At 39.9% G+C, this 12,699-nt stretch overlaps 1 long non-coding RNA gene across 1 annotated transcript; it reads left to right on the forward strand.

The window, feature by feature from the left end:
* Window positions 1–4,828: 4,828 nt before the first annotated feature.
* On the forward strand, window positions 4,829–11,696 carry LOC145878657 (uncharacterized). The gene is made up of 2 exons (XR_014392162.1): window positions 4,829–7,042; window positions 7,458–11,696. It is a non-coding gene; the product is annotated as an uncharacterized LOC145878657 (long non-coding RNA).
* Window positions 11,697–12,699: the final 1,003 nt, after the last annotated feature.

Below are 12,699 nucleotides of genomic sequence, written 5' to 3' on the forward strand. Positions count from 1 at the left end.
ATAGTATATATATTTACAGTACCAGTCAAAAGTTTAGACACACCTACTCATTCAAGGGTTTTTCTTTATTTTCACTATTTTCTACATTGTAGAATAATAGTGAAGACATAAAAACTCTGAAATAACACATATGGAATCAGGTAGTAACCAAAAAAGACAATTCAAAATATATTTAAAATATATTTTATATTCTTCAAAGTAGCCACCCTTTGCCTTGATGATAGCTTTGCACACTCATGGCATTCTCTCAACCAGCTTCACCTGGAATGCTTTTCTAACAGTCTTGAAGGAGTTCCCACATATGCTGAGCACTTGTTGGCTGTTTTTCCTTCACTCTGCAGTGTAACTCATCCAAACCATCTCAATTGGGTTGAGGTCGGGTGATTGTGGAGGCCAGGTCATCTGATGCAGCACTCCATCACTCTCCTTCTTGGTCAAATAGCCCTTACACAGCCTGGAGGTGTTGGGTCATTGTCCTGTTGAAAAACAAATGGTAGTCCCACTATGCGCAAACCAAATGGGATGGCGTATTGCTGCAGAATGCTGTGGTGTCATGCTGGTTCAGTGTGCCTTGAATTCTAAATAAATTACCAACAGTGTCACCAGCAAAGCACCCCCACACCATCACACCTCCCCCTCCATGCTTCACGGTGGGAACCACACATGCGGATATCCTCCGTTCACCTACTCTGCGTCTCACAAAAACACGACGGCGGGAACCAAAAATGGCAAATTTGGACTCATCAGACCAAAGGACAGATTTCCACCAGTCAAATGTCCATTGCTTGTATTTCTTGGCCCAAGCAAATCTCTTCATCTTATTGGTGTCCTTAAGTAGTGGTTTCAATTCAACCATGAAGGCCTGATTCATGCAGTCTCCTCTGAACAGTTGATGTTGATGTTATTTGGGCTGCAATCTGAGGCTGGTAACTCTAATGAAGTTATCCTCTGCAGCAGAAGTAACTCTGGCTCTTCCTTTCCTGTGGCGGTCCTCACGAGAGCCAGTTTCATCATAGTGTCACACCCTGATCTGTTTCACCTGTTTTTGTGATTGTCTCCACCCCTCACCAGGTGTCGCCCATCTTCCCCATTATCCCCTGTGTATTTATACCTGTGTTCTCTGTTTGTCAGTTGCCAGTTCGTTTGGTTCGTCAAACCTACCAGCGTTTGTTTCCCTGCTCCTGCCTGTTTTCCAGCTCCTGTTTTCTAGTCCTTCCCGGTTTTGACCATTCTGCCTGCCCTGACCCTGAGACTGCCTGCCGTTTTGTACCTTACCCCACCATTCTGGATTATTGACCCCCACCTGCCCTGACCCTGAGACTGCCCAGCAAAAAGGCACATGAAAGATTAAGATCATGAGCCAAAAGATGATGTGGTTTGATAAGACAAAAATGTAACTATTTGGCCTGAAGGCAAAGTGCTATGTCTGGAAAACCAGACACAGCTCATCACCCATATAACACCATCCCTACCATGAAGCATGGTGGTAGAAGCATCATGCTATGTGGATGCTTTTCAGCAGCAGGAACTGAGAGACTGGTAAGGATAGAGGGAACAATGAATGGAGCCAAATACAGGAAAATCCTTGATGAAAACCTGCTTCAGAGTGCAAACAACCTTAGACTGGGGAGAATATGTATGTTCTAACAGGACAATGACCCCAAGCATACAGCCAAACCAAAGCTGGAATGGTTTAAGAACAAGAATGTGAAAGTTCTTGAGTGGCCCAGCCAAAGCCCAGACTTGAATCCCGTTAAAAATCGATGGAAAGATTTGAAGATTGTTGTTCACCAAGATGACTCAAAACTGTAATCGCCACCAAATGTGATTCTACAAAGTATTTGGAAAATATGGCTAGGTTGTAGATTTGAAGGACCATTAAAATAGGGGAAAACATAGGTGCTGTTATTAGGCCGGTTGTAACCACTACAGAATGTCCAGTTAGAACAATGAAGGGGCAGTGTTTCCAGATTAAGGGTGTTTATTGAAGATCCCACACACACACACACACACACACACACACACACACACACACACACACACACACACACACACACACACACACACACACACACACACACACACACACACACACACACACTGACCACTCTTGGTTCTAAGTTCTAACCCAATAATATCTGTAGATACAGTAGTATGGTTTCATATTATGCACACACAAGTACAGCTAACTTGTCTTCTGAGGAGAACTCACAAACTGTCTACTTGGCTTCCCGGGACTGCAGATTGCGACGTCGCAGGTCTCGACGAAGGTCTCAGGACTAGAGACTGCAGGTCCGCAACAGCAGAGCTCTTCGAGGGCGTCCGGACTGCAGATAGGGAGGTCGCCCCATCAGCGACAGGAGAGGCCCCCGGGACAGGAGTTGAGATCGGTTGGATCTCCAAAGCAGCGTTGGCAGGAGATCTCAGGACAGCAGACAGCCAGAACCCCACATCAGTGACAGGAAAGGACTGCGGGTCAGGAGCTGAGATCAGCTGGATCCCCACAGCAGCAACAGGTGGAGATCTCAGGACATGAGACAGCTGCACACCTGAACGAGAGGAAGAAAAAAGCAGGAGAGAGCTGGACCCCTGGTCCAGGTGAAACTGACTGAGTGCCCAGAGCTGTTGATTTGGGGCTTGACAGAGCTTGGGGCCTGACTGGGCTACAGACAGTGAGCTAGGGGATGTTAGATCTATTAAGACAGAAAGCTCCGGACCTACTGGGATAGGAAACTTGGTCCTAAATTTCAACCCAGTAATAACTGTAGATAGTGTGGTTTCATATTATGCACGCATAAATACAGCTAAAACATGGTGCAACTTGTAACTTGTCTTTTGAGGAGAACTCACAAACTTCCACTTGTCAATATAGAATGAGCAAAGTATATTTTATACAAACAACACATCCTATACAGTAGTCAGGGTAACATGACTGTCTCTCACAGAGAGAAAAACATCCTCTGGAAATGATTAACATAAGGACAATAGCACGAGTTTGAGATTAGGTGAAACAAAATGTTGCTCTCGGATACCGTGGCACTACTGCATCATGAGCCTACCCTTTGCAGTGAATCAGTTTTACTAATGTGATTAGGAACAGTATGTCTATTCAGACATCCACATAATTCCATCCTGAGGTTCTCACAGTGACCATAGCGTTCCCTATTAAAGTCACTCCTCCCTCAAGACCAACATACAAAACAGGCCATGACTAAAAGGTTTAGTTCCATGTCAAAGTCATTGGAGTAGCACCATCATCTTCTTCAGCAACTAGAATGTCTTGTCAACGTATGGTCACCTTGGTGCTCCTGGTTTTCCTATTGCTTAATAGTAAGTTTGGATTAAATGTGTGTTTACATGTCTTATGAAAATAGCACTGCTGAATGAAATGGTTATATCGCTGCATTGGCATTCAATAGTTACATGTAAGTTGCATGTAATACAGTATATGCCATATGTTTTTCTTAGGTTTCTATTGTTTATTTATTCCAATTTGTACTCCTTTTGGTTCGAACGAAAGTTGTGGAGAATGAGGCTGCATCATTTCCCTTCTCTTGCCCCACCCTGAGTGGAGTCTGTCGAAAACTTTGCCTGCCAACAGAGATGTTCTTTGGACCACTGGGCTGTGGAAAGGGATTCTTGTAAGTCTATATTTCAACAGTTCCACATGAAGTAAATGTATTAAATAGTGGGACACACTTTCATTTTGAATATGTGCACTTACTAATCTATTATATTATTTGCAGGTGCTGTGTTTCTCATTTCTTATGACAACTGAATAATTACTAGATTGTTTCTGATCAATCACACATGAAGACATCACCATCCCCATTTATGGTCTTTCTTCTTATGTCCCTCCACCTGACCTTGGATTCTGTGGACTGCCTTCCATGACTTAACTGTGTGTCTAACTACCTTTATATTTATTTGTTGCAGTTTTCTGTTTGTAACACCCCCCAAATATAACATATCCTACTTTGTATCTAATAGTATTTCATTGCAAGAATCACCACCATCATCACAGCTTAGATGATGGTGGTGGCGGGGTGGGATGATAAATACACTGGGAAAACAATGTAATAAATGCATGTATTAGTGATACAGTTCTCCTGTGAGGAGTGGATGGTTATAAAAGCTGTTCTGTTATATTATGGTGCTATTATGGTACTCTTGTTTGGAAGAACTTATAAAGCATAAAGGGGCAATCTGTGATTGCTACATCCATTGTTTTTGTCAAAATGCACAAGCTCAGAAAATTTGGTTGGAAATCATTGATGGACAGCCATGTTCAAACTTTGTTTTTATTAATTAAGAAACATTTCTATAATGTAGGTTGTATAAATACTGTAAGTAGGAAACAAATCCAATTGAATCCCTTTTAAGATTGAATTTTAAGGCAGCAAAATGTGAAAACTGTGCAAGGGCTATGTAGACTTCCGCTAGGCATTGTTAATATCCACTGACTCTCGAAGAATATAACTTATAAATGCCTCATGAGCTTAGTTCAACTGTCTTACCCCATCAGAACCCCAAATATAAGCTTGTTTTACCACATTGTTTGTAAACAATGCCATTGTAAACAAACACTCTATAAACAATTCCATTGTAAACAAACACTGTATAAAAACATGGTTAAAACTATTTCTCTATGAATTCAAGAATGGTTACATTTCTCCAGCCCAGCCCCATCCCTCAGCTATTTAATAAATAAGTGGCAGGGTGTCAGCTTTGTTATTCTTTGTTTTACAGATTTCCCCTTTAATCCAGAGGGGTTTCTTTGGGGGGGGGGGGGGGGGGGGGGGGGGGGTTAGCAAAGAAAATACACATTTGGGATTCATTCAGAAGTCAAGTTATGTCTCCTTAAAAGTATCTTCTCTGTGTGATAATACACATTTACCGGTAATAAGGCATGTGATAAAACTAAGCCTAGGGTTCTGTGGAGAAAAGCATTTACAGTCACTGGTGTGCGTGGCCGAAGAGCTCTATTTTCACGTCATCTGACTATAGCAGCGGTTCCTGGCCATGTGCCATTGCCGTTTATCAAACTTAGCCTAGGCAGCTGATAGTGGGTGCTAGATCTGCACTATTGTTTATGATTGATGCGCATAGCAGGTAATACTCTCCTGTCCCCTGTGGACCAGCTTGTACATAAAGCATCTTCCATTCAGGCAGCAAGGTATGATTTTCCACTTTAACTAGCTTAAAATGACGGGCCGTCTGAAAAACAAATGTGTACTGTCTTAATAAAACACCATCTTCCACCACTGCTGTACACCTTTAGCTGAACGTGGTGTGCAACATCCTAAGTTATCAGAAAATGGTTGTGGACATTTTTGTTTTATTAAGACAGCACACATTTCTCTTCAGATGGCGCGCCATTAAAGCTAGTTAAAGAGGAAAGTAATGCCTTTGCAGCCTGAATGGAGGATACTATATTTACCAGCCGGTCCACAAGGGACACTAGTGTATTACTGGCTAGGCACATCAATCCTAAACGATAGCGCAGATCTAGCGCCCACTATCCTGGCAACGAATGTTCCGCCCTCACAGGCCCCTGAGCCTAAGTAAGGATATGATTGGAATGGAATATTGTCTTTTAAAGACAAAGAAGTGGGAAGTAATAAAACTTTTCATGATGTAGTCCACCCTAAAACCCCACCAAAGAAGAAGAAGCTCATGGAGATCTCCAAGAACAGCGGTTCCCAAACTAGCGGTTGCAACCCCATGTGATATGAAAATGGGGTTGCAGGAGAATTGTCAAAATCCTGGTAAAAAAAAATGTATGTAATAATAATAATATTGTAACATCGTCTTTGTCTCTCAAAATCATTGTAATGTGGTTAATCTTAAAAATCTAAATGAAAATCCTTCAAATCTTAAATCGTGGGAAAAGGCAGCACTTGACTGTTGGACTTGAATCATTCACATGATGAATGGCTAAGCCCGCTACGCTAGCAAACCACACACTATTGCAGAGACTTTCATATTACCAGCCGCAATTGATATGGTGAAAACAATGTGTCGGGAGGCACCGAAACTCACATCAATACCTAAAAAATTGGACTGAACAACTCCGAAACTCCCCACCTTATGCTCTCCAAATGGACGTTAGCTGTGAGGGCTGGGATGCATTGACCTTTGTTCGCTGTATGTCGGGGGATATAATTCAGTGGGACATCATTTTCTGTCTCACGATTCCCGAGCATGAAACAGCACAGGGGATGTTCAGTGTGCTGCGTGGCTATATTGACGAAAAACAGATTCCACGGGATCGAATGGTGGGCTTTTGCACAGATGGGGCTTATTCTATCACGGGTACGGCGGGCAGGCCTCTGCACTCTAATTACGAATACGTCTCCCTCTGCCATATGGACACATTATATGATACACCCACTGAGCTATAATGGATACACCGAGAGCAACTGGCGGCAAAAAAAGCTGAGCGCAGAACTCAGAGATATGCAGCAGGTAACTTCGATTGTAAACTACGTTGCACACGCCTGTTGGCAAAACTACTGTATGTTGAGATATGCGATCAGAGGATGATAATGTTCTATTTCACACTGAGGCTTGGTGGTTATCGAGGGGGAGTGTTGAAAATATTTTTGGAATTAAGAGAGAAACTCTCAATGGATGTTGACTTTCTGTGTAATGAAAATAAAATGTGTCTCCTTGCCTATGTAACAGACATATTTGGGAAACTGAACGAACTGAACGCAAGCATGCAGGGGAAATACAAAAAAATTCTATAGATGAGTGAATGAAATTGAACAGCTGATTGAGCTGTCATGTGACCGAATACTGCAGACAACACATTCACTGGTCACTATGAAGGAATTTTGGTTCCTGACTCAAAGGGAATACTATGCCATTTCACTCCGAGCATTTATTCAATGCACTGATTCAGTGCTCTCGCCTGCATTAAAAACAAATCAATCCAGGTTGGATGTGACAGGAGAGATGAGGTGCGCACTGTCGACCACACCCCTTGACTTAGAGAAGCTCCGACGCGACAAGCATCAAGGACACCTTATTAGTGATGGTGAGATAAGATAAATTATGTCAGACTAATTTGAAATTTACTGTAATAGCCCCACATTAAAAGTATATGATGGTGAGTTTAGAATACAATCAGAAATACTGTTAGTATGTTTTGCAATTGACTGCCATAACCCCAATTCAAAAAGTAAACACACAAAAAGTAAATTACATCATTTTGTTTCAAATGGCTGGGGTCGTGTGAATTTTCAGACATCAAAATTGGGTCGTGGGCCAAAAAAGTTTATGTCGCACCCTGATCTGTTTCATCTGTCTTTGTGCTGGTCTCCGCCCCTCTCCAGGTGTCACCCATCTTCCCCATTATCCCATGTGTATTTATACCTGTGTTCTCTGTTTGTCTGTTGCCTGTTTATTTTGTTTCCCCTTGTGCCTGCCTTGTCTATTTTCCTGTTTTCTAGTTTTCCCGGTTTTGTCCTTTCTGCCTGCCCTGACCCTGAGCCTGCCTGCCATCCTGTACCTTTGCCCTCTACTCTGGATTACCAACCTCTACCTGCCCTGAGCCTGCCTGCTGTCCGGTACCTTTGCCCCACTACTCTGGATTACCGACCTCTGCCTGACCTGAGCCTGCCTGCCGTCCTGTACCTTTGCCTGCCCATGTTCGAATTAATAAACTTTTGTTACTTCGACATTATCTGCACCTGGGTCTTACCTTCAAACGTGAGACAATCCCTGTCCTAGAATAAGAGTTTCAAGGGAACTGTGGCTGCGTCCAGCCCACAGGCCAGGTTTATGCTCACTCTCTGGTCACTCTCTGGTCACTCTCTGGTATTTAGTACAAAGTTTTGGACTTTTGCTCTTTGGAGAACAACAAGAAAATAAAAAAAAACATGCAGCTAAAGGCATTAAACAATTTCTCTGATAGAAAATGTCCTAAGTGGCATCGATATTAGTCAGAAACATTTATTTTATTGTCAGAATTGACAACAAAGTGTAAATAGGATAATTTAGGATAACTGAGTTTTGTAAGTGAGTTCATGACTTGAGAGTTGGGTTTTGATTTTGACAAACCACTAAAACAGGATACACAGCTGCGACGATTGCGCTCTACCCAATCCTACAGCAGAACACACAGTCAGTAGGCAGGTATCCATTGACCCAGGTATATTCGACAAAAGCTAAATAATTGCAATGTGTAATGGAAATGGCAGATACAGGAGAAATGTTCTATAGATTGAAAAAAATATATATTTGTTCGATAGGGATGGATTTGTCTGACTTACTTTACTGCAACAAATAATGATGGAAACTGTGTTTATCTAATAAATTAATGCTGAATAATTTTGAAAGAATGCCTACGCGGGGCACATGATGTCATCACGTAACTATAAAGCTCCACATTTAGTTCTAAATGCAACTGAAGAAATTAGAGAGGCTCTGAATTCAATGAAAAAAGGGAAATCACCTGGCCCTGAAGGCCTATCAGTTGAATTCTATAGACAGTTTGGGGAGTTACTAGAATACCCTATTTTTAATATGTTTCAAGGTTGCATTAAAAGTGGGGAAATGGTCTCCACTATGAAACAGGGCCTTATTTCATTGATTCCGAAGCCCGATAAAGACCCTTCGCTCATTGACCATTGGAGACCAATTACTTGATTAAATATTGATTACAAATTGATTGCTCTGGTTTATGCCAAAAGATTAAAGAAAGGAATAGATACCATTATAAATGAGACTCAAACAGGATTTATGAAGGGCCGTCACATAAGCTCTAACATTCGTTTAGTCTCGGACCTTATAGATTATTCAGATGCAATTGACTCAGATGCGGTTGTCTTATTTCTGGACTTCTGTAATGCCTTTGACACAATTGAACATGAATTTCTCTTCAGGTCACTTAAACTTTTTGGATTCAGTGAAATTGTTATCAAAGTCATTCGCATGTTTTACAAAGATATAAATAGTTCTGTGTTACTAAACCTTAATACTTCCAAAAGATTCAGTATCAACAGAAGTGTACGACAGGGATGCCCAATTTCGCCATTTTTATTCATTTTGGTTGTGGAACTTCTATCTCTAGATATTCTTAATAATGCAAATTTGTATGGCTTAACCATTTTTAACAAAGAAATCACAATTTCTCAACTGGCTGATGATACAACTCTTTTTTTTAAGAGACAAAGACCAGGTTGCCCTTAATGCTATAACTGCATTTTCTATTGCATCAGGATTAAAACTGAATGTTTCTAAATGTGAAATCTTATGTTTATTTGACTCTGATGATAAAGAAATAGAAAATATTCCTGTAAAGGACTGTGTTAAATATTTAGAAATACATCTGTCAAAAAAACACTTAGTCAGACAACATATGAATTTCTCTCCTAAAATTAAGAAAACCAAAAATATATTTAATAATTGGCTACAAAGAGATCTTTCTATACTTGGGAGAGTACTTCTGTCCAAGGCAGAGGGACTGTCTCGTTTTGTGTACCCCTCATTATCTTTATTTGTAAATCCTTCTACTTGTAAAGAGATCAATAAGACCTTTCTTGACTTCATCTGGAAAAATAAGTCTCACAAACTAAAAAAGTCAGTCCTTTCTAATAAAAGAGCTGAAGGCGGTCTGGAAGTGTTGGATTTTGTTGACATAAATAACTCTTTCAAGATCAACTGGTTGAAAAGATGATTGATCAATACTAATTCAATATGGTATTTCATTCCAAATAATGTGTTTAATACATTGGGAGGTCTTCAATTTTTACTGAAATGTAATTATATTCCTGAAAGATTACCCGCTAAATTGGCTAGGTTTCACCAACAAGCTTTAATGGCCTGGAAAATATGTTTCCTGCACAATTCTTCCCCACATAAAGATCGTTTGTGGAATAATTCAGACATAACTGTAAGGAATAAGTCATTGTTCTACCCCAGCTGGCATGAGAGGAATATTGACTTTGTTCTTAATGTTTTCGACAACAGGGGCAATATTCTTACATATGAATAATTTATAACATTGAAAGAGTTTCCAATACCTTTCAGAGAGTGATCAAAGCCATTCCCAGTGGTCTAACTACACTAATGAAAACTCATCTTAGCTTTAGTAATGATCACAAAGCTTATCCAGAACTCAGATGGAAGGTGTGGGCTTACTTGAGAGATCTAGTTGTAATAAATATAAAAGACAAATTCACTATTCACAAAACCAACTAACACTGAGAGGAACATTTTTCTCGAACATGCTTATTGCTGACATTGTCTGGAAAATGCATGGTTAAGGCCTTACAAATATTGTATACCAAACAAAGTTACGGAAGTGCACTTTAAAATTTTACATAAGACATATCCATGTAATTTTATGTTATCCAAATTTGTGGCTATTGATGATATCTGCGTTTTCTGTGAAAAAGAAGGTGAAAATATATCTCACTTGTTCTTTGAAAAAATTTGTGTCAGAAGTTTGGGAAAACCTTGCAAAATACATATTTACCATTATGAACACCACCCATGTTTTGACATGAAGAATATAATATGCTACTATTGCAATGATAACAAGACCATTGAAATTATTGTGAATGTTTTTATTCTTGTTACAAAATACTTTATACACAAACAAAAATTCCAAAATTCTATACCAAAATAACACATATTTCTGATTGAATTTAACTATCTTATTAAAACATTAACCCTAGTGAATAACAATAAGAATAACATTTTCCTGAATCATTATAATAAGATTTTTTCAGAGTGATTACAATTGTTCTAGAATTGTTTCTTTTTTTATTATTTCATTGATATTTTTTGTTTGTTTTAGTATTTTCTTATTAATACCTGCATTCTGTTTTGTATGATGTAACAATGTAAATTGTTGATCTGTATTATGATTAAAAAAATATATATATAAAAACATATATATATATATTATTTGGTTCTAAATGCCTACTTCTTAAATCTATTTTTCAACTATAAACATTTTAGTTGCTTTGCAGGACAAGGATTGTCCTGACTTTAAAGAATGCCAAATTGGGCTAAGCTTGCAGGGGTGCATTTATACAGGGTGTATCGTCTGGTACGCACCTATAATTCAAAAGTTTACTTACAGAGTATGTTTTCACTATGTTAATAATTTCAGTCAATAAAAATATGGAATGAAAAGGTCTAGGTAGCATAACTCAAAATAATGGGAGCATTTCCACAAGGAAAAGGTTAAGCAGGGTAACAACACAGCTGCCATCTTGCTTCTTGTTTTCAGCTTTACGATAACCTATTGGAAAACGGATTAGCCTACTGCATGAATTCTGTTAGCATGAGACAAGGCTTTAAAAATATACATAACTGTCACGTCCTGACCAGTAAAAGGGGTTATTTGTTATAGTAGTTTGGTCAGGGCGTGGCAGGGGGGTGTTTGTTTTGTGTGTTTGGGGTTTTGATGTATGTTCTATATTTTATATTTCTATGTTCATTCTATGTTCCCTATCTAGTTTTTGTATTTCTGTGTTTTGGCCTGGTATGACTCTCAATCAGGGACAGCTGTACTTCGTTGTCGCTGATTGGGAGCCATACTTAGGTAGCCCTTCTTCCACCTGTCTTTTGTGGGAAGTTGATTTTGCATAGCGGTGAGTAGCCTGCAATACTGTTCGTTCGGTGTGTTTTGTTTATTGTTTTGCTGGTTCACGTTAATTAAAATATGATGAACCCAACCCACTCTGCACCTTGGTCTCATTCCAACAACGGATGTTACAATAGCACAGTGGTAGGGATATGCTTCTGGTTTAATGTGACCCTCTCCTAACCCTCAGAAAATTGAACCAACTAAGGTGTCGTAATTTTTTTTTAAATACAAATATTTTCACATGACCCTCCCCTTGTACTGTTAAAACATGCACCACACACATCCAATAAGCAACACATAACGTTGGGATACGGATGTAACCTCGGTTCTCTTTAGTTTTCGTAATGGGTCGCCAAACGACCTATGGGAACTCCCTCCCCTTCACGAGATGTGATTGAGATGCTTAATATCAAAGATGTTTACAGTCGCGCCACACCCTTATTGTACCCATGTGACCTGTCACTAATAAAGGTGGTGTGGCGTGACATCTGTAACCCAATGTTTTATTTCGTTTTCATAACAGGTCACCAAACGACCTATGTGAGAGGCTGTACCAAAGAGATCGTTTGGACAACATTGTCAGGATAACGCACCATTTAACTTAGTCCAGATGAGTCCCTGGGACGTCCTTGTATCCACCACAGAATAACAGGGTAACAGGGTAACACAGAATTCAGCTGTGGTATACAATTGTATACACATGCATGCTGAAAGTTAGAACTTACAACATGAGGCAACAAATTGGGTGCAAAAGCACCAAGAGTGGAAGGCCTCTGTATAGAACATCCATCTCACTGATGGTTGATAAGTATCTACAATGTTCTCAGTCTGCTCACTTATCTAGGTTGAGAGAGCGTGCCGTGTCCAGAACCACAGAACCCACTGATATAACATAACATTGAGCCTGTAGTACCTCATGAAAGTCATGGGTGTTGCCCAATTTGCAGCAGCACAGATAGAGTCCGGGGAGGTTCCTTTGAAAATGGACCATGAAGTGACCACAGCCCTGGTAAAGTGTGCTACCACACTGTCTGGAGTTGGTCTACCTGCTGCAGCGTATGATTTTGACACTGCATTGGTAATCCAAAATG

The sequence above is a fragment of the Salmo salar genome, chromosome 04 (assembly GCF_965601325.2).
Source record: "Salmo salar chromosome 04, fSalSal1, whole genome shotgun sequence".
Taxonomy (NCBI): Eukaryota; Metazoa; Chordata; class Actinopteri; order Salmoniformes; family Salmonidae; genus Salmo; species Salmo salar.